The 23,810-nt window shown below is 43.7% G+C and overlaps 1 protein-coding gene across 1 annotated transcript in view; it reads right to left on the minus strand.

Annotated features, from left to right (window-relative positions):
- Positions 1-18,687, minus strand: part of TET2 (tet methylcytosine dioxygenase 2) — a 94,824-nt gene extending 76,137 nt beyond the window's left edge. The window contains exon 1 of the mRNA XM_045019778.1: positions 18,607-18,687. The gene's annotated coding sequence lies outside the window, so the exon portion shown is untranslated. The remainder of the gene's footprint in view (positions 1-18,606) is intronic.
- Positions 18,688-23,810: the final 5,123 nt, after the last annotated feature.

Below are 23,810 nucleotides of genomic sequence, written 5' to 3' on the forward strand. Positions count from 1 at the left end.
AGTGTACTCAGCCTCATACAGACTTAAATACATGGTCCTTTCCCCAAGGAGTTTACAGTCTAGTTTTAATCTCAGGAAAAAAAACACAGATTACAACAAATTCAGAACTCAGCGTTTCATATGCTTTAAAGTTTCATCCAATATACGCTTCTTTGTACTTGCCAACATTGACTTAATCTGTTCTCATGCAGTTTGATGTTTTCTTAGATGCTTCTGGAGTCTAAGATCAAGTGTTGTACTTCTAACCTAAATATTGTATCTCATCAGCAGATCTTGCCACCTCACTCAGTAATCACACCATCTTCCTCATTATTGGTCCTAGCACTGATACATGGGGAATTCTTACTATTCGCATCTTCCTTGGGAACTCTTCCAAGTTTGGTTCTAATCACATTTGTGGTTTCTTAGGTCATAAGCCTTGAAGTTCAAAAAGATCCCGGTTTAATCAAACCCCGTTTTCCCATGGTCAAATCTTCATGCAAATACATGGGCAATGTTCAGCTTGGGTTTGCTGGTATGCTTTTGTATCGATTCTTGCGCGATTTGCAGGATTGTGGCATCCTTCTCTTCAATAACAGTCAAACTACTACAAGAAAAAAACATCAAAATGTAGTGTTGCCCAGACCACAGGGTCTGATCTACAGCTGTCTGCCATCTATAGAAGTCTTTTTCCATATATTTTAATTAGCTCTCCGTCAGGCTCATTGCATAATTTCTCCTTTGTTCTGCCCACTGAAAGAGGAAATAGGTTGTACAAGCGGTAGGGAACCATATTCTGTTGAGAGAACAATGGGTAAAGGAGACCCAAGAGCAACATGGATTAAGTAGATGCTCTCCACCAGATCCATGGAGGAGCAGCTTCTTTTTGTGACTCACTAAGCTCCACAGGTTTTAGTGGACATACCTCATACCACATCCACAAGGCCATAACTCCTGTCCCTCAAGGGTAGAATTCAGTGGATGGTCCAAAAGATAGATAAGTAAGTCTGCTTCACCTCTCTGTGGGACTTTGACATGATCTTCTGGGAGGTTATGATATCAGTGTCCCCCCACTGGCATGCTCCAAAAATCAACAGTTCCTAGATGTAATTATTTATTGTGTCAAGAAATGCTTTCTCCAAGTCATGTGACTATCAACCAGCAGATTTTCTACATGTAACAGAAATTAGAGGAAGGTTCCAATTCGGCTCTCAGATACCTGGGTGCAACTCATTCACTTCAGTAGGAAGTGTGCCCATGTATCTGAGGCCAGAATTGGACTTTAGGTGTGGCTTTTGCTAAACTTGTTAGACAGGATTTCCTTTACCCTTTTTATCTGGATGACAGAGTCTGCATTTTGAGATATTCATCTAAACTGACACAATATCAGTACTTACTTTTTACCACTCAAAGCTAATCCTCACACCACTCTCTCTCACACCTCTCCCACCTCCAGTGCAAAGAAGTTACTGCTTATGAAAATTAACAGCTCTTTTATTACATCTGCTTTATGGAGCAACTTAAAGATATTCTTTTACAATGAAAATTACTATGAGAAAAATGTCACCAGATAAGTTTCTGGTGTCATCAGAATCGTTTTTTTAAAAAAACACTAAGTTAAATATGCACTACAGATATGTTAATTACAGTCTGCATGTTCACCTCACCTCTACCTATGTGGATCTTATAAGTTAAGTGTGAACTTCCACTGCAAACAAAATCCTGTGGGCGTCATTAACACTAATAATGAGTAAAAGGCAACTTTTTGTTTCATATAAACAAGTTGGTTTCTGAGCATTTTCAGAATGCTTTCAGCTTTTCTGGAAAAAATGTTCCAGTATTACTGATGAGAATTCTAGTGCAGAATGTGCACAGTAAAAACCTACTGTTATATTTGAGAGGTTTTTAATACCAGCACCCTACTTTGCCTTCCATCCTATTTGTCTATAGCTAGAGAGTCACAATAACGTCTAAGTGCTGTGCAAATGATACATGCAGAGTGACCGTGAGGAATTCTTTAAATGGGTAGACAGGAGTTATCCATTTTCAATAGTGCTGTTTTTTAAAAGAGCAACTAATTTCTAGGTCTCCTATATACAGTGTAAAGAACACTTACAACACCCTTCAGTAAGAAGCCATCAATAACTAGGGCCCTACCAAATTCACAGCTGTGAAAAACATATCCTGGACCATGAATTCTGATCCCCCTTGTGAAACCTGGTCTTACCTGTGAAATCTGGCTAGTGTAGGGGAGGGGCAGGGCTGGGGACTCTTACCGTGTGCCTGTCTCCAGATGCTCGTCCCAGCTGGGATGGGGAGGGAAAGGATGTTCTGCTCTTGAGCTGGATCTGACCCATCTTTGAGGACCTCCCCCAGCTGCAGGTAGCTCTGCAGCTGCTGGTTGGGAGCCCTGCTCTAAAGGCAGTGCCGCCACCAGCAGCAGTGCAGAACTAATGGTGGCAATATCATGTCCCCCCCTACAATAGCCTTGCGACCCCTCTCACCCGAGAACCTCCTTTTGGGTTGGGACCCCCATGGTTACAGAACTATGAAAGTTCAGATTTAAATATCTGAAACCATGAAATTTACAATTTGAAAAATCCTATGGCCATGAAATTGACCAAAATGGACCGTGAATTTGGAAGGGCCCTATCAATAACCAATGCAAATGCCTTTGTTCTCACATGCTGAATACAATTTAAAATTAGCCAAATGAAGAGGCTGGGTGCATCCAGGGTCAAGTCAGGGCCTAGGATACAGAGCATTTCTCCTCCCGCTGTAGTTATCTGATAACTATTTGATAGCCCATATGAAATGAATTAGTGGTTAGTTCAGAACTGGCATATGTCTACATAAAAAATTACCATAGTTGATACAGATGTTGGTAGATGCAGCAGAGGTGCCAAGGATTGAACACGCATGGAAGTGAGGGATTGAAAATAAATGGGAAAAACATATGGAAAATGAACTACTCTCATACTTATAAATGGTTCCTCCAGTAGTAATTTGGAGGCAGGGGCGGCTCTAGGTATTTTGCTGCCCCAAGCATGGCAGGCAGGCTGCCTTCAGCAGCTTGCCTGCGGGAGGTCCCCGGTCCCGCGGATTCGGCGGCATGCCTGTGGGAGGTCCGCTGAAGCCGCGGGACCAGCAGACCCTCCACAGGCATGCCGCCGAAGGCAACCTGCCTGCCGCCCTCGCGGCGACTGGCAGAGCGCCCCCCGTGGCTTGCCGCCCCAGGCACGCGCTTGGCGTGCTGGTGCCTGGAGCCGCCCCTGTTTGGAGGTATATTGGCAGGGTGGTGTGGGGAAGATTGTACTGAATCTTTCTTGAGGAATTAATTCTCTAGGGCTTTCAGCCCGGCACCTTTTGTAAGTACTAATGTCCTTTTAAAGATAATAAAGGGTTAATCAAATATATAGAGAGCATAACATATAACTCTTAAAGTATACGGATTTAGTTATAACTTCTTACTAGATCCTCAATTTATTTTTAAAATATGTACATATTAATCTACACTTGTAGAATTATTTATGGCTAAGCAAACCCTACAATAATTATGCAGTTTGTTATTCTAGATGATAGTAACACCCAACCACTCTGGACTATGTAAATTCAAAATGGAGAAGGAGAATTATTATTAAATACCATAATGACATTAACTTGAGTCATGTAGTGTAGGAAGCATGCAAAAAGGTGTGAGCCAGTTGTATCTGATTCTAGATTTGATATATTTTTTATGACTAAGCAGAAGAGGAAACTAGAAATCTTTACTACTTTGGGGGAAAGAAAGTCCTTCATCAAATAATTGGTTTTTACAAATAGTTTAATTCCAAAACTGAAATCAGGAAGTGGTTTATTAAAGGGCATGGATTGTTTTCAGTTAATTTAGTAGCATTTTCAGGAAAGGCCTGTCCATCTCGGGCAACCTGTCACATTTATGTTTCTTTTTTCAAGATACAAAATAGCATCTTCTCCTAAATGATGTATTTTCTAGATCCTCCAACTCATCAGTGGAATCTGTGTCAAAAGTTAATTTTCTGATGGTTTGCTTGCAGTTTCTAGTGAACTGCTAATTTCTAGCAAGACTACTGCCTTAATGGAACTTAAACAGTTTTTTAAAGTTAACTTTGGCATATTTAATGTACGCAAATATCAGTGAACTTTCACTGCAACAGAATATGGAGCATGCAGGAAATTAATTCTGATTCTTAGTTTGTTCCTGGGGCAATGTGACTAGGCAGCACCCTTTTCCCAAGCTTCTTGGTGAACTTACAATTGAGTCCTTACGCAGTATTCCTATTCTGCACACCCACATATGTTCCTTTAGAATACTGAGAGTTTTCATCTTTCCACAATTGAATTTTAAAGCAGGAAGTTTTCTATAGAACATGCACAAAATGTCTGAGGAAATGTTTTAATAAGGAATAAAAAGGAACTGCGAGACTGGGGTCACAAGATCACACAGTGTTCATTTTTTTTAATGCAGTGTGTGACAGTACCTTTACATTGCTTTGTCTTTTTAAAATATTTTCTGAGTTAGTTTGGTTAAGAAACAAAATTACGATGCTTAAGAACACAGTCACTTTTGTCCCTGCATTGCTAAAACACTTACTCACTGGTACTAGTTAATACCTGCTATTTTAAATCTACAGTGGAAAATTATCTTCTGATGGCAGTGATATTTCCAAAAAACTCAGAAGTAAAATTATCTGCTTGAATGCCCAATGTGTTCTCCAGTTTGTGTTTTGTACAAGCGTCTCAATATTCTCTCCAGCACTCACAATGCAGGTCACCATAGCTTGCGAGATATGGCACTTGCTGGCTGTTTCATAACAGAGCTTACGAATTCTGGGATCATGTTTGTAAACACTGTAACCATGTGCGCGCGGCCACGTGGCGAGGCATCAGAATGACCTGGAACTCCTACTTGAGAGGTAAACCCTGGCGCCAATACTAATGTAACTAAGCCAACTAACTCTCTTTAACTCTCTCTTCAGTGTACTCCCATTGCAGCCGCGTGAAGCAGAGCAGGAGGTTATTTGAAGGGGAAAGTGATTTTTTTGCTTGCATACAGCACACGTGAATGTATGTTACATTTGTTTGTGTCAAGACAGGCCCCCTCCTCAGATGTAAACAAATTAACAGTGCTGAATATTTCATTATTTTCCTTGAAAACTTAAGAAATACTTATTTCTGCTCCCAGAAAGACAATGAAACTTTGAGCTTGCGGGTCCCTGTAATACAGCCCTTTGAACAAACAAAATACCCCCCCCACACACACATTACCCCAAATCCCCCAACATTCATGATTTTGAAAGGATGCGTAACCAGAGTTTCCAGTGCCACAAGTACTCCTGTTCTTTTTGCAAATCAACTTTGGACACACATAACACAGATACCAAGTCTGTAGTATATTGCTGGCTCTGTGCTGTTGAAATTAAGACCACAGTTCAGGCGTTTGAGGAAGTAGCCTCTAAATTATTTCTGTTTATCAGCAGAAGTTGCAAGAAGCTATAGATATGACCAGTACAAATAAAAGTCACAAGTCTTTCATTTCCTCTTAACACAAGATTAGAAATTACAGCCACCCAAAGAAAGTTTTTTGGGCCCTAACCATGTGCTCGATGTGTTCCAATAAATACTGCAGGAAAAGGGGGGGGGGGGGAAATAAGCAGTGTCCCTGCCCATCTATAGTGATTCTGTTTCAAGTGCAGCTGTGAATCTCATTTGCTGTTGACCTTTGCTATGAGAACTGAGAATAGGACAAAGAGTTAAACTGTTACCAATCCCTGCTGAGTTTGCACTTCCCAGGACATTTAAGCTTCTGTGGGTGTGAGGGGAAGGAAGAAAAATAAATAAATCACGCCCCAAACTAAAACAAGGGGGGGAAAGTACAAAAAGTGAATTTTTTTCCCTGAGTAGTTATATCTTGTTATCTTAATGCAAGGTACAGTAGATAAATGAGTCCTTGAACCGTGAACTTCTAAGGAGAGCTGCAAAAAGTCAATACAATTTTAGCTGAGTGACTGGGAATAAGAGTGCTTTGTCTTTTCTGCCTAGGCTACAGGAGGCAATTTAATCCAGTGACACACAGCTATTTAAACCTCTTGTGTGCTATATTCCAATGGCCTGCTAAAATAAACCAAGATGATGGCATTTCTCTCCTAACAATAATGGGATTGTGGCGCCAAATGTTAGCATCAAATATTAGCGGCTTCAAACTATTTACATTTTGCTGAGGCTCATCACTTCAGCCTGAATAGAAAACGCCCCCCAGTTTGCTAATTAAATGGAAATGAGAAAAAGTATCCATTGGTTTTAGAATGTTTTTGAAATCTTGCCAAATAGTAAAATGTTACTGGAATTCCTAGTAGCCTTTGTGGCAAGCAGAAAATAATTTTACTCGCTATCATACGCAAGTTCAACTACCGCTGTCCAGCTCCAGTTCTCTGTCAAGCAAGAAAGCTTCTATTTTTAGTTCACCACAGACGACCTCATTCTAAGCTCTAGTGCTGAATATCGCTTAATCGTAACACAAGGGAGATTAGAACAGAATTTGTTCATGAAATACCCTGACCAGTCAGCCCTGTAATTTGCAATGGTGGCTATCCGTAATTGGAAACCTGGACTGGAAATATGGATTTTGGGAATCTCAGTGAACACAGCTGACGCTTGAAATATTGCACTCTCCCGACTGTTACATAACAGCCCTGGGAATTCTGGGACCATGTTTGTAAACAGTGCAGCCATGTGCGCGCAACCCACGTGGTGACTCAAGTCTCACTGGATCTGAAAACTCTTAATGAGAAGAAACGGTGTGGAAGCAAGGGAGAGTAAAGTCTAAGTGTGTTTCTCTCAATCCCTTTCCAAAGGTTTTGACAGCAGAACTGGATTCCTAAATATGACCCCCCCCCCAAAAAAATTCCTTATACTCTGGTGTCCAAGGCAATGGACAGCATTTCTAGCACTAGCTGTATGAAACTCAGTCTCTATATGAAAACTGTTTAAATCCTGAAAAAACAAGATCCATTTTTATTTTGCTTTAGAATACATTTCAAGATTAATTATAATATTCCATCATTCCTGGTACAGCCTCGTGTAAATGCACTGCAAACTGAAGTTTACAGATTCGATTAACCAAGATTTCACAGAGCAGGGATATTCTCAAATAAAAACTAAAGAAAGAGCCAAGTATCAACGTGAAACCATCAGTGGAATGAAGAGAGAGACAAAAATTTACCCTGTTTGATTCAGGTTTCAGAAATAACAGATGACATTTAAAGGCCATTAGTGCTTTTAGGATTATGTTACAGAACCCTCCTCTCACTCCTAACCAGATCTGTGTACGCTACCTCCTGCTACAGGGAACATTTTTGACAACAAATGGAACTTGCTCTTTTGATGAGCTCAACTGCTACGTATGACATTTGTGCGAGGGTTCATGAGCTCCACTTGGCCTTAAAACTGATAAGCCAAGTCATAATGCCATTCACACGGTAGCTTTGAGGAAATTCATGTGAACAGTTTGCAGACTGTGGGAGATCTCATCTTGATGGGAGGATTTAGGGCATTAAAGGTTAATGGGAATGATCGGAGTACCTTGCTCATTGAGCTGATACTATACACCCCGCTCCCATACACTGCAATTAGCTGACAACATGCTATTTTAAACTCCAATTAGCTCATTGTGAGAGCGTTTTTTTGTTAGAGGTGTGCGGAAGAACTGGTGTTGGCAGTGATATTGTGATAGTTTCCTTTCCTCTCCCTCCCCCCATCCATTATCCCCATTTCACCTGAAGGGGTTGTTTTAGCTATTTTGCTATCCAAGTAATATTCATCAGCGAACCTTTCCACCAAATGAAAAACGATATTTAAATACAACTTGCGTCATTTTGTTTGAGTGGGGCCAGCTTAAAACCACAGCACTTGTTCACCAAAGGAGGTTGTACTCGTTCATGGACAGAAAACATTAATAAAAATTTGCCTTGGAAATAAGTGAAAAGCCATTTGTTTCTGCTTCTAGTTTCCATTTCCTAACATTGCTACTTCTGTTATCTCAGTAAGAGCAGCCAGTTATCTGCTAAAGTCTGCTTGGACAGGAAAGAGGGTTAAGGCACTGGGACTCAGGGTTCTGTTCCATCTCTGCCACAAACTTCCTGTGTGTACTTGGGTAAGCCATTGAGAGTTTGATCCAAAGATTACTGAAGCGAATGGAAAGACTCTCACTGGCTTCAATGCCGCTTTGCACCAGCACCTTAACATATCTGTACCTTGAGTCCCAACCACTGCCTATAAATTGTATCCCTTCCTCCCGCTTTTTGTCTGTCTTGTCAATTCATAATGTTAGCATTTTAAGGCAGAAACTTTCTTTTGTGATGTTGGTTGGGATTTCTAGGCCTCCTGTATTACAAACAGCAAGTAATTTTACTTTGTTTTGAAAATTATTCAAGAAAAGGATTGTCTAAGTCTCCCTCTGTAGCAGTGCTTCTGTTGTTGAGTTCTGAAAGCAAGCTACTACTACTGCACCCTCTGACTTTTTGACAATCTACTTTGCTGCATTAAGTGGGATAGGGATTGCCCTATTTTATGTTGGTAAGGCTCTGGGCATAAGGACCCTTGGTCCTTGATTGGAGTCCAAGGTGCTACTAGAATACAAATGATAAATAGTCATTCACTATCCATTCTGCTTATATTTAAGAACATCAGGACTGCCACTACCAAATTAGACCAGTGATCCATCTACTCCAATATCTGATGTCTGACCCTTTAGTATTCCATACCAGATGCTCCAGAGGAAGATTAAAAAAAAAAAAATCTGAAAAACAATTGCAGCAGGTAGTTATAGACCCACCTGTGCACAGGGAAAGTTTCTTCACAATCTCTGTTAGCTACAGGGTTTATTTTTAAAGGGAAATCATTAACTTGAAATCTAGTCAAAATTTTAAAAAGTATTACAAGTAGTTTCAGCTACTACATCTACCCCTGAGTCCTTCTGCCCATTTTCATGGTTTAACAGCTACATTTCCTCCCTTTTTTAACCAAAAACAAAGTAACATTTTTTTTCCCACCCTGCCCCCATTGCTGAAGAATATAAGAAGCTGACTAAATAATGCCTCAATTCTCCAAGCTGCTCTATGCGCACAGGCCCGTTTGTCCCTGTGGAGCCCCTCTGAAGCCAGTGGGGTTCTGTGTAAGCAGCACGGTTTGCTAGCACAGAGTAATTTGCAGGATCACAGCCGGACTATACGCAGAAGACAGCAGAACTGCCACAGAGTGCTGTCAAATACAAAAATACACTTTTTCCTCTAATCTCTGTCAGTTACAGTTCTCAGATGTGACTCGTAGCAATTGTAGGCAGAAAAGATTCAGAAAGAAGTACGGTTAAGTTGAAGGTGTCCCTTCCCATTATATGGACATCATTAGGTGCTGTTGATGATTTGCTCTTCTTCCTCATTCCCTTCCCCTCTCCATAATCTTCCTTCCTATGACCAAGGTGATATACAAATAAAAAGGGCACAACTTTTTAACTTTTTACCTTTTCAGGATGTATGGTGGCCTGTAAAGGGTTTTATTTTGTTCACTCTCATTGATATTCCTAAAGAGGAGAAATGCAAGTCTGATCTTTCCTATTTTTGGTGGCTGACCTCCTGGATGTCTCAGGGCTTGGCTACACTGGTGCTTTACAGCGCTGCAACTTTCTCGCTCAGGGGTGTGAAAAACGCAAGTTACAGCGTTGTAAAGCGCCAGTGTAAACACTGCCCCAGTGCTGGGACCGCGGCTCCCAGCGCTGTAAGCTAATCCCCACGGGGAGGTGGAGTACCTGCAGTGCTGGGAGAGCTCTCCCCTAGCGCTGGCGCCACGACCGCACTTGCACTTCAAAGCGCTGCCGCGGGAGCGCTCCCGCAGCAGCGCTGTACAGCTCTAAGTGTAGCCATACCCTCAGAGGAAATGCAGTCTGTGCTTGCACACATCAACTTAATGGGCAGAGTGCTGAACATTTAACAAAGACTTCCTTTCCCCAAAATGTCTTAGTCATACAAGTTAAATAGGTGTTAAAAAAGGGCCTAATTTATAACCCCTTTCCCTCTCACTTACTCAGCTTTCACTTTCTTGACTTTCGTGATGTTGTCATTTCAATAACTCCGTTAGCTTTCTTGACAGACAAGATCTGAATTTTTAAAAATAGCAAGAAAAACAAAACAAAAACTTAGTTAATTTAAAGAAACATTTTTCAGGCCTTCTTTAATATACTAATAAGGACCAAGGGAGAGGCAAAGTCCAATTTATTTTAATCTTTTGCAGGTTGCCTTTCAAGAGTGGAAGTGCATTTGCTCTAAATTCTGCATGTATTTTAAAACTTACAGGTTGTCATGGTGCTGTGACTCTTTTTTGGGGGGTGGCGGGGAGGAGAACAACTTCTGGTTTTAGTGCAATAACAGAACATTTTCCTCACAGTAGTCATTGCCACACAAAGGGAAGTAAAGCAATTTTTACACAAGAAGAAATATGCACTCATTCTTTTCTTTTTGCTTACATAACAGCTGAAAGAGCTGTGTGTGCTCTGGCAAGTATAAATATGGTATAACTTCAAAGTATGAGACTTCAAACAAAAATGAAAGGGTACTGAAAGAACACACAGATTAAACAAAGATTAAAAAAAAAAAGTAGCAGGCGCAAGAAAAAGGGATGTGATCCAGGAGTAGTTGCTACCTCTAGTACTAACTAGAGAAAGAACACCAGTAATAATGGAACTGGATTAGGCATTAAAGTCATGGGCAATGCCCTCTAATATCAAGATCAGGCCCAGTATTAACATGGTGTACTCTTTTTTGCTTCCCTCTGCACTAGTGGCCCAAGAGGAGGAATAAAAAGGCAATGCAAGATCAGAAGAGCCATTTTTAAACATCTGCTCTCCTCCATAACCTTTACTCCTGTCTTCCTTACTTTTCTACTCAGCTGCTGCGAAACTAATCTTGGCTCAAGAAAAACTCCAAAAAGAAAACAAGACAAGCCCCTCTTCACTCATTGTGAAGAGTCTGAATGAAATAGAACCAGAAGTTGGATGCTATACAGACAACTGCACCAAGGAAATAAAGTGATAGATCAAAAAGAACCCATCAGTATGTAATGGTAAAGCACAACCACTGTAATTAAATTAATGCAAGATGGAAGCAACATGAAACAAATGAGGACATGTCACTAAATAGCAGCAGAAATGCATATAACACGGCACATGGATTATTATACATAGTCTGTTTTATGACAGCAATACCCAGACACATCTGGATGAAATCTAAATATGCAGAAGAATTCTGCTGAGGTTCAAGCATCAATTGCTTTCCTGTCCACAAGAAAATAACCACGTACCCTGGATTCATTTCCCAAAGCATGCGATATGCATTGCCGTTCCCCGAGTACTTGCCTGTGGAAAGTGGTTGTAAAGGCTTTAGAATTTTATCAGACAGCAAAGACTAAAACCCTGCTTTAAGCTGGAGTTAATGTTTTCAGGATGAATAATACTTTTTGGCTGAGGTTCCTAAAGGTCTAACAATATGCATGGTGTAGCCAAAATGCCTCTCTACTCTTCCTTATACCATAACCTGTTTGGCAACTTTTTGTCAAATTCACAATGAAGTATGAACTAAATTGTCAGTTGGGGTGCTTCCAACAGATTTATTTTCATCTGCTCTTCCGGTAACCAGCCTGGCAAATCAACAATATGATTACCACCTCCTTTGAAACAGATTGAAGGCATTGTTCTTTTGTTGAGCAAATAGGGAGATGTCTACAGAGCTTCTTATGCTTTGAGAACTGAAACTTGCCTTACAGTGGTATTCGCTTTCGCAACAATAACGCCTCTGTGTGTGTCAACATGTCTCATTAAGTAATAACTCCTTCTAAAAAATTTGATTTTATTTATAAAGTTGGTATGATTGAGGATTTCATTTTTGTTTGGTAAAGATGAGATTGTTACGGTATTCAGAAGCAATGAGTAATTCCAAATTAAGGAAGAAAATATAAGTTACTGTGGGATCCCTGTATTGTTAAAAGCAGCTTGTGGTGAAAGCTTTTGGTGATGGAATCTTCAAAGAAGAGGGGGGAAAAGTAGCCTCATATCAAACACCTTTACAACATTTATTTAATCCCTCCTGAATCTAAATATCAGTCAACCCCAAGCAAGTGTGCTTGCAGAGCATGAAGGCAATCAGGACAAGGGGGGAAAAAAGCATTATTTGACAAAGTTGCTAACGTAACAAAAATGCAGAAAGTTCAGCCAAAACCAACCTATTGCATCCCCCTTCTACCCTCACAGATCCCAAAATTCACAATCATTTCCCTGTGAGAAGCAAGGACGTTCCCTCTGGTCTGCACTCACTAACTATGCCAGGGCAGTTACTAGGAATTCTGGGATAGCGTTTGTAAACACTAAAACCACGTGCACACAACCACATGGAGAGTCATCATCCTGACCTTAAACATGTACCCACCTGGTATACCATGGCATCAGTGTTGTTATATTGAAGGCAAATCAGTATCCGTTATTCTACTTATAGTGTCTCATGCCAAAACATTTGGAAGACAGACAGAACTCTTGAGTGTTTAAGCATTATAAGGAGACAAGTCATTTTAATCTTAAGAACCAAAATGTAATAGTAAGTATAATGTGTTTCATGTGCACAGTAAAGAATACATAGGCAATGTTGAGGTAATTATCCTTTTCTTACATGCCAATGAAAAATTCATGTTTAAACTTGGAGTCCTCTAGGATGTTTCTCTGGTGAAGCACAAGTTTTCAAGGTCTCACGCTGGTTTCTAAAATGATGCAAGCTTAGTAGTGGTATTGTACAAGAAAGATACTTTTTCTTACAATTAGATTACATCAACTTAGTTGTTTGAAAAACTTTAAGATGGCTGACCTGTATGTGTGGAAAACTGTCTTGTTGAGCTCCTTATTAAAGTCCACTTTGTAAAGTTATCTTATGTACTCACCGCCTCACTTCTTTTTTTACCTCACACAAGAAGAGCACAGAATACTCTTCCCATGCACAGTAGACTTTTTTGTAAACTCAGCCTCCATAGCTCACTCTTTAGCTAGGCACCTCTGAGGCACCCACCCAAAACCGAAGTGCCCTAATATGCAAATTTATGCTTTTGATAGTAAAAATCCAGAAAGATTTTCCAGTATGTGGAGGTGTAAGACACTGCAGTGGAGAACTGGGAATGCATTAATTTATATCTCACTATGGAAATTTTACTCATCTCTTTGCTCTTCAACAAGGTCTACGAAATAAGTACTCCTTCCATGCATCACATTTCTACAGTATCCGTACATGGAGGTGCCCTCTTAAAGCACACACTAATACACTTCTGTAAATGTTGAAATACCATTTAAGGTGCTTAATTTTAATTTCCAGCTAAACCTGAGCATATGACAGGCCTGTTACGTTGCACATGGGGCAATGGAAATGAAATGATTTTTCTTTATATTTAAGATCAAGCTGAAGGTCCAATCTTGCAAACCATTACTTGTGTCTGGACTTTGCTGTGACTTGCACGAATAAAAACTATCACATTACAGAAGGCCTCGTCATGGTGGCCATTCCACACACTGCTACAACATAGCATCTGAATTTTTAACTCTGAATTCACATCCCCTCAGAACATTTTTCAAAAAGGCCCTGAAGTCTGCTTGGATTGATAAGTTTTTGGAAAATGCATGGAAAGAAGTATGTGCCAGACTTTGAAAGGAACAAATCTAGATGTTGCCTCAGAACACCCAAGTCTGTGTTAAAGAACTGTATATTAAAGGGAGCTGTAAAGCATCATATGTAAGTGCATTTTAAGGGTTTAAAGTTTAAAATTCTTCATTATGACTGATTAGTGAGGCTTTCTTCCTCTTCTAAATCAGTGCAGTTTTTTAAAATGTGAGCCAAACATCTCTTCTCTTCCACCTTTAAAAACTGAGTTCAGGTCATTTGGAAGGTCTTGAAACAAATCAAAACTTTAAGAAACTTATTTCTCCTGCCCTCCTTCACTTGCCTATCCTCACACCACAAGACACATGTTCAGTCTTTTGAAACTGAACAACTCTTTATTTCTAGTCAGCAGGTCAGTGATTACCCTTGGGATTAGCCCAGTTGATATTTCAAGTTCATATTCTCCTTACTTGACCTCAGATGTCTGTATGCATTGAGCAATTCCCTGGGACTATGGTAATTGACTCAACACGGTCATCTTTCTGATATCCAATCTCTTACCCCATCTCCACCCACACGGGCCACTGAGAAGACCATTACTCATGGTACTTTCTAGTTTTAGTTCTTTGTGTCTGCAGTATACTAGGTAAATATGCACTCACTGATAATCTGAAAAACATACTAAATCAAACCATGATGTTCAGTTCTCACCAAACTCATTCAGTGTATAAAAGGACATTTCTTCCAGAAACAAGTTAAATGGATAGGTGGGTGTTTGCTGTAATGTACTGTACAGGATCAGAATAATGCTGAAAATGATTGATGCACATAATTCCTATTTGGCTTCCAGCCATGATGCAGTCATATGCTTTACCTCTGGTTCAGACTATAGTCTTTTATTTCCCCTCCCCTTTTGAATCATAGTACATCCCATTCCATTTCAGAATCAGCAGATCAAGCACACAGCCTTTCTAAATGATGTCACAACACTGATTGCTGGCAGACTGCCTTAACAACAAATTGGAGAGCTGGACTACGTAAATACTGTATATTATTTGGCGAAATCGCTTGTGGTTGTGTTCTGCAGCAGTTTCCAAGATAACCACCAACTTTACTTGAAACTTGGCAACTTTATTCAACCACTTTAGGGTTCCAATTGTAAAGCTGGCTTGCAAGAAGTTTCACTGCTGGCTTTGCTGCTACTACCACACTTAATGCTACTGTGTGGCAGTCAAATGATAGCGGAAGAGGGTTAGTTTGATAAGCCAGAATTTGAACTCTTCCAGAGTTTCAGCTTGAAAAATACATGCTTTAATAAGAGATCCTCTTTGCTTCTGTAAAAACAAATATACCACTTAGCGTTTAACTGAACAAATTATTTAAAGTGACTATTTAGACACTCTATTAGAAAACCACTCTGTTGCCATTTACACAAAAATAATTTAGAAAAATATCAAACATGAAACATTCCCCATAGCTCCCATTTAATTTTGGTAACATTAGCACTACCAGTAAAACATCCACTGAAAATCTGAGCTCATTTATTTTGAAACATGCTTTGTTTTTAAGACCACTTAGATGTCACTAATATTTATAAATGATCAGGTAGCGGGATAAGTCCCAGGAGTGCAAGGAGCTGTAGTATGTCTTATGGCAACTGCTCAGATTAAGGGAAAATAGCCCCCTTCTAGTTGTGGCAGCTGAAAATTCCAGCTCTGTGGGTAGGAGAGTAATTCTGAAAGTGCCCGGAGTCGTCACACTGAAACCACACATTTATGGCCACCTATTTCTGTTACCTAATGCAGAACCACTGACAACGAGAGCTCTTGGAAATCTGTCCGTCATAACAATGCCTCGGAAGGCACACTTTCCTTGTTCTTTAAACAATGTTGACATGCCAAAGTCTAGGACCATGCGCACTATATCAAAACAATACCAGTTCCCCTGGCTCTTGGCCAGGAACCAATACAATGCCAAAGTCCTAGTTCAAAAGTCTTACTACTAATAACAATTTGGCAGATTTATGAATCTAAGTAATGAAAATGCCTCCCTTCCCTTCCACCCCTTCTTGCCAATATTTATTAATGATTAGTTCAGTATGTGAAAGGTTCTAAAAGGGGTAACACACACAACTAATCTCAGAGGTCCTTGGAACCACTGAGATAATTCTGAGGAACTCTTCTCCAAACAAAATTGTTTTCCACTGAAAGATTGTTCACATGCAATGAAGAACAAGAAAATAAAGAACTAATTCAATGAACCAATCACTAAATTTCCCCCAGCCCAGCTGCTGGATTTAAACTTTTGCATGGACTTCTCTGACAGGGTTTCTTTGGTACTACATTATATTTCCTGAGCAACTAAGGAAGAGTTACCGCAGAACAAGTAAAAGGTAACAGTGCTAACAACAGCATAAAATATGTGATACACTTAAATAGTTCCAGTATGTAGCTGCTGCATGTTATTATAATGGACTACACAAAATAATGGGAAAAGCTTTATTTGCTTGACGGAGTAGGAATAAATCCAACTGTCTCAACTCAGATTTATCAAGACTCTATGGATATTAATGTTTAAATTTGTGCAATCCTTTGAAAATTAGATACTTTAGTGTAACCGAAGTGAAGGGAAATAATCCACAATGGTAGAAAGCTTTCAAGACGAGAAGAGAGCACATTAAAATGTTACAGGTCTGAGAAAGGAAGAGCTGAAAGGAAGTGTTTCTTTATGACATTAGATGGGTTATACATGCAACGTGATTTACAAATAGTAATGTCTAAATAACAAAATGGGTTGTAACTTCTGTTTATTTATTGGGTGATAGGTGTTATTTAAGATGGGGAAATACTCATTAAAAAAATAAAACGATCATTGTAAGTAGCCATAAGGACTGGCCAATGAACTGTGCTTATCTTCTGGAGACATGAGTAAAGTGTCTCTTTAATCTGCAAACGCAGCTCATGTGATGGACACTCACTGTTTAAAGCAAATTTGCCTAACTCCTCAAAGATAAGTAGAAGGATGATTTACAAGTGAAATGTTCAACAAATAGTTTTTTGGGGTGTACTTTAAAAGGGTTGTGTATGCTTTGTGGTGTGGGTTTCTTCACCTTTTGATCATCCACATCACCTTCTAACTGAAACTTATTCATGACTCTTGACTGTTAACACCTCTCCGCTGAATTTCTTTTACAAACATGCCCTATTTTGCAATTCACAGCCTCCAATACAAGTGCCATCATGGAATACACATGCAAATACACAAATGAATATACATGTTATCCCTTCCACTGCAGTAAGTCAACCTGCCATTATAATGCAAATATAATGGCCTCATTAGCCAGTAAACAACACCCACTCACCTGCTTTTACTGAGGCTAATGACTCCTCATCTCTGAAATTCCTACATTTCTGGTTTTAAGACAAATTATACAACCACACTGCTATTCACTGTTCCTTTTCTCAGTTGCTTATCATGTAGTTCTATCACAGTGATCATTTGCATACTCTCCATCGTGGAAAAAAATCTCATAATGAGACCTTTGGTTGAAACATTTCAGTGGAAGCCTACTATACCACATCACTTTTCTCCCCCACTTCACACTTTGAAAAGGAAAATAGCTAAGCAGAACAAGGACTAGCTGAATTTCCAAGAATCAAAGAGCAAGCAAAAAAGCCTCCTTTTTACCCAGGGTATGAAAATGACTGCAAAGGCTGGAGGAATGGTTTAATGCTAATAAAAACACAACATCAGGACACAGTCATGTCAGGTTTGAAAATCATATGTTTTGGATTTTTTTCCAGTCAGACTGTAGGTACATGCCTTACCTGGCTAAAGGCATTTAAAAACTAATATGCATTATAAAGCATTTTTTTTAGTCACATTGTGTAAGTCACCTAGATCACAGGATTTAACAAGGATGACAAAGATCATAAAGAAAAAGGAAGGCCTTGCTACAACTCTCTTCTCCATTTCTCTCTTTCTCCCCTAGGATAGGGTTTTTTTTTTCCCTTCAGTGCCCCTGACCTTGTAGTCCTTAAACTCCACAATCCTTCCCCCTTCTTTTCCCCCTTTGACTGCGCCTGCCTTTGTGTCTGTCTGTCACTCACCAGCAAACCAAATGAAAGCTGATTCATGAGAAGCACAAAGCCAGAAAACAGACTTTCCACGTACAAATTCTCTCACAGATATTCCCCCAAACTAGCCCGAACGCCCAGGCTGTAGGCACCGAATCTATCTTTATCAGAAAGGAAGAGTTTTCTTTTTGTCCAAAGAAACTACTCCTCTCCTGCTCCCCCCGTTCTCCCCCATAGCACCAGACACCCCTTTCGCATCAAATAAAACAACAATACATGAAAGCTAGATGCAGAAAATCCCACCAGCTATCACATTCAGTCAGAAAAATCCTCCTGAAGTGGAAGAAGAAAACAGGAATCCACCGCAGTTTTAAAACACCTCCCGGGGCTCTTTAAAGAGCACAATAAAATGCGGTGACAGACTCGGCGCAGGAACAGAAGGAAACCCACTGAAAGGGAGGAAAGTGGGGCAACAGCAGCAACAACGGATACTAAGAATCATGAAGTCTTTAAAGAAAAAAAAGAAAGAAAATGATGAACACACTTCCCTGCATTACCAAACTAAATAAATACACCAGCCAGCCCGGGGTGCTGAGAGCAGCTGAAAAGGAAAGTTTGGGATGAGAGCAGCAGCCCAGCCCAGCGGAGGAAAGCGACCAGCTCACTAGTTTTTAAAACATTTTTAAAACTATATTTGTCAGCCATGTTGGAGAAGCTTCAGAAAAATTTCGTTCCCCTCTTTCTACTTGTAGATGAGGCAGCGGAGCCCGGCATCCCAGCCCCCCAGCAGCCCGCTAGCCAAGCCCCGCTGAAGGAAAGGGAGAGTTTCGTGGCATTAAGAGAACCGCTCTGACCTCTTTCCGTCCCTCAGCCTTGCAGCAATCCAGCAAATGCAGCCTGCTCCCCTCGCTAACAAATCCTAAAGGGCAGCCATCTTGCTTCCTTCTGCTCCTTTACGAAAGCAACCCGAGCCTCCACATCAATATTCATAAGGCCCCTTTGACGTCTGTTCTCATCACTTGGTGAAGCCCCAGTGTTGCTGTTCTCCGGCTCCCGGCAGCGGGCGTGACTCGCATGTGAACTGGCTCCCCCGCGCCGTGGGCGCTGCTGCGGCACCACACCTCCCGGCTCGCCCGGGCGCTCCCCACACAAAGCCTGGCAATGTTTGGGGGGCTGTACGAGGGACGGGCCGGACAGGACAGGGCTGCCCGAAAGCTGCGGAGCGGAGTCCGAAAAGAGAATGGCCTGGAGGGTTCGGGGTGTGTGTGTGTGTGTCGCTTCTTTTTGTTGTTGATTTTCCCCTGTTCGTTGACAGGCCCTTTGCAGCCCAGTGTAGCCAGAGGAGCTGGCACGCTTGCCCTCCCCTCACGCCTTATTTGGCACCCCTGTGACTCCCCCTCGCCGTTGGCACCCTCCTCCCCGGCCTGCAGCCCAAGGGGGAGGAGTGGTTATCTGCTCCCCCATCTCTGATGTTGGCTCCTGCTCCTGTCCCTTCTCCTTGGATGACATGGGAGAGTACTGGAGATCCCCTCCCCCGTTGATGCCGTGCTCTCCCCAGTTTACTCCCCATCCATCCCTGTGGCTACCACTTGGCTGCTGCTGCTGCTGGGTCCATTGCCAGCGTCCCCACACTCAAGGGAGCTCCTCAGCCAGAAGAAAGGGCCAGGGGGAGAAGATGGGCAAGAGCCCCACCTGGAAGGCAAAGCCCCCCGTAGCGGGGACCGCTCCCCCCGCAGTGGCCCCGCTTTCGGCCACAGCTTCCTTTCCCTCTGCTATTCCGTCCACCAGCTGTGGGGGCACCTATCCTCCAGCCCCCAGAGCATACCCCTGCCCACCGCCCTGTCATCTGCCCCTGCCCTAGTTCCATCTCTGGTGGCCAGGGCCCTTTTCCCACCCTGACCAGGAAGCATGGCGTCCATTGCCTCCTGGTGTCCGCCTTGTCCCACATGGAGACCTACGTGGGGGCATTGGCATGGGTAGTGGGGCCCACAGCAACTGTGGCAACCTCCAAGATGTATGGGAAAGTTGTCTTCTTCCTGACATTGGAAGCCGCTGCCCAGGAGGCGGAGAAGAAGGGCCTTGCGATGGAGGCATCTATGTTCCCCTTGAAGCCCTGGAGGACGTGGGTGTATGGGTGGTTTTCACCTCTGTCCCACCCTTCCTCCACAGTGCTGCCCTATTGCCATTCCTCTCTACCCTGGGGAAGCCTTTATCTGTCATCAGCCCTCTCCCGTTGGGCTGCAAGGACCCTGCCCTCAGCCACATTCTCTTGTTCCACCGGCAGGTGCAAATCCAGCTGCCGCCAGCGGTGTGCGATGGAAAGGAACTCAAGGGATCCTTCCTGGTGCCATCAGGGGGCCCAATACCTGGTACATTATTCCTCAGGTGGATCCGAGGTTTCCTCTGCCAGGCAATGGGGCACATCTGGAAACCAGCATGGACGGGGTCCGGGAACCCCCAAGATCTGGGAGGGCGCCGGCCCCATCACCACTGGCAACCCTGACTCCCTTGTCTCTATAACCATCCCTCCTTCTCCTTTGCTCATTGTTGCTTCCGCGTAGCCCCCCCATATTGCACCCATATGAGCAGGCGGGCCCCACCACCACTGTGCATAGTCAGATAGGGCCTGTGGAGAAGAGGGCAGCAGAGCTGTCACCGGGAGAGAGTCCGCCCCAGGGGGAGATTCCCCTTCCCCCTGTTGTCCCGCCCTTGCCTCCCAGATCCCTCCCCCATACCATCAGCCTTGCCCCCGGACCCGCCCATGCTAGTCAAACCACCTTGGGGAGCGGGTGCCTGTCCAAGGGAAATGCAACAAGTGGAAAGCGTGGTCTTAGCACCTCCCACTTGTCATGTTTTCCCCAGGAATTGAATTGAAAAGAGAGGGGCTAAGAAGCATGTCACTGCCTTTTGGCAGAGGACTGCACCCCTCTCACGGATCAGGTGGAGCTGTGCAGGAGAGCCAGGGCCTTCTGCACCAGCCTTTTCTCCCTGGATCTGACTGATGCTGATGCCTGCAGGGTGCTCTGGCATGGATTCCCAACGGTCAGCACGGGCAAACAGGACCAGCTTGGCTGGAGCTACCTCTCACTCTGGTCAAGTTCTCAGAAGCCCTCCGTCTCATGTCCACTAACATGGGTGGCGCATCGCATAGGCTGGGGAAGGCTGTGCCTCCCCAAACAGCCTGGCATGGCCCATGCTCCTCCCCAAAGCCCTGCTTGCCTTTCCCCCTTGGCCACAGCCCAGGCAGCTGCTTCTCTTCAGGGAAGTGGCATGCTAGGGCTGGGGATAGGGCTAGGGTGGCCGGGACTTGGGATGGCTGGGGCCGCCTAGCGCTGGGGGGCTCCCGGCCCTGGGCCTGCTCTGCCTAGCGCTTGGGGGGGGGGAGGTGCAGATGCTGCCAGCCCTGTGTTTGGGGGGGGACCAGTGGGGACCGCCCGCCCTGGGCTCGGGGGACAGGGGAGCTGGCGGCCACGGGGATGGGGGGCTCCAGTGGGGGAAGGGAGTAGATCCTTGGGTGGTGGGGAGCAGGCTGGGGGTTAGCCTCTCCCAACCTGCAGTTCATCTAATGTTCATCAACTAAGTCGTCACCGGGCATGGTGACGAAATCTTTAGGGAGTGGAGTGCTTCCCCTGTCATATAAGCGAGCTGTGCTCGCCTTGCTACCAAAGAAGGGGGACTTCTGTGGCCTTAGGAAATGGTGTTCCACCTCACTCCTCAGCACAGACTACAAGGTCGTAGCAAAGGCCATCCTGCTGTGCTGGGATCCGTGCTGGCGGACGTGGTTTACCCTGACCAGTTCTACACTGTCCTAGGCTGTACCATCTTTGATAACCTTTATCTGGTCCGGGACCTCCTAGAGCTCAGTAATAGGGGTGATCTGTTGTTTGCCCTCCTGTCCCTGGACAAGGAGAAGGTGTGCCAGAGGTTGGTCCCTGGCAGGAACCACCAGAATCAGAGACCCCCCGGACTACCCTGGGGGTGGGCTGGGGGGACCCCCTGGCACTTAGTTGGTGCATGGGGCACTACATCCCTCACACTCACCAGCACGTACTCCAGGAGGTGAGGGCAGCCTTACTGCCTGCCTCTCTGGCTTTCCTTTAGTGGATATGTGGGAGGGTGTTCCCTGCCTGCCCCTTACCCATGGCCCTCCAGATCTTTTTATTGGGTCCCTGCCCTGCGAGTCCCCCCCTCCCTCAGTCTCCTCCTCCCTGTAACTTGAGTCGGCTATGCACCAAGGACACATTTGTACACACTCATGCGCCACACTTTTCATTTCCTCACCTTTGTGTCCCAAGGGGCGGGACCTTTAGCCACCTATTAAAACCAAGCACACTGCCAATGTGACCAATGGGTGCTGAAAGAGAATTGCATGTGGAAATTTGGGGGAGGGATTTCTTGCTGAGATGAAATGATGGCAAAGAGTTGCGAAAGTGGGATAATCCTAATTAAAACATGAGTATATAGCGTGATCTAGAATGCCAACAGAAGAAAATTCTTCTGTGGCAAGTGATGTGCCCTTTTTGGGTGCCAGAAGGAGGGAGCTGACACAGGACTTTCTCCACAGTCATCGCCACAGGGTAGCTGCCGTGCAGCAGAGTGAGCAAAACATTAAACAACACTACCACTACCACCAAAAAAACCCACCCCTCAAGGCGAACTGTCCAGGCCCTTGTCTTTAGGGCAGCCCTGTCCTAGTCCTGCTCGTCCATTGTACAGCCCCCAAAATATTGCCAGATGAGAACAGACGTCAAAGGAGCCTTATGAATATTGATGTGGTTGGTTCTCGACCTTTAAAAGTCATTGAGTCATCATTTTTCCCCCACACTAGCTGATGCCCACCTCCTGTTTACTCTGGCCATGTGAGCTACAGAGAGAGCATGACAGTCACCTTCCACAAAACAGAACTTTAACTTTAGTCTTCCTCTGACTTTCTCCTTAAACATTTTGTGACCATAATAATAATAATAATAATGGATAATATGGTACCTAGCCTCTTCAACAAAAAATCCTGTGTTCTCAGCATTTCAGTCCATGTGCTGAAGCAATGGATCTGGAGATAATTAAAAAAACAGAGAAAACTAGACCTCTGGCGACATGGGCTAGATAACCAGTCACTTTCACACATCTCTAAAATCTGTAACTGGGTTACACAAGTGACTTTGGTTGCTTTCTTTGTGAGAGAGACTCACTAGAGCACTCTGAAACGATGACTTTATTTTTCTCTGCTAGAGGAAATGATTCCACGTGCGCTGAGTGCTTGAGTCTTGGAGCCAAATTCTGCTTTGGTTACACTTGTGTAATCCCACTTACATCAATGGGCTTCTATAGGAGTACTCAAAAATGGAATTTGGCCCTTGAGTATTTTCTTTTTAAAAATAGTAAGTCACTGGTTACTTCAGGGCTCAATCCTGCAAACACATATGTGTGTAAGCAACTTTACTCACATGAGAACTTGAACTCCATGTGAGTAGTTACTTATATTTGTACGTGAGGATTGCGATCAGGCCCTTAGTGTTCATACCATAAAGGCCTAGCTTTCAAATAGAGGTCTAGATCCTCAGGTTGGCTACTCAATATCCAGTGCAGGACTCAAAGGAAAGGAAAGCCACCTTTTCACCCCTTATTTTGGGACCTCAGGGTTGCTCTAACCCATCCTGGCTAATCATGGTCCCTAGGGGCTGTTACATAGCTAGTGGTTGCTGGAGTGAAGCAGTATTCTTGGCCGAGCCCTCTCATATCCGGCAGGGGCGGCTCTACGTTTTTGGCTGCCCCAAGCAGTCATGCGCGGGAGGCGCCCCGGAGCCGCGGGAGCAGCGGACCTCCCGCGGGCATGACTGCAGAGGGACCGCTGGTCCCGCGTGGCTCGGCTGGACCTCCCGCGGCTGCGGACGGTTCGCGGGTCCGGCGGCTCCGCTTGAGCTGCCGCAGTCATGCCTGCGGGAGGTCCAGCCGAGCCGCGGGACGAGCGCCCCCTCCGCAGTCATGCCTGCGGCAGGTCCAGTCGTCCCGGGGCTCTGGTGGACCTCCCGCAGGCATGACTGCGGCAGGTCCGCCGGCC

The sequence above is a fragment of the Mauremys mutica genome, chromosome 5, assembly GCF_020497125.1.
Source record: "Mauremys mutica isolate MM-2020 ecotype Southern chromosome 5, ASM2049712v1, whole genome shotgun sequence".
In the NCBI taxonomy this organism is placed as follows: Eukaryota; Metazoa; Chordata; order Testudines; family Geoemydidae; genus Mauremys; species Mauremys mutica.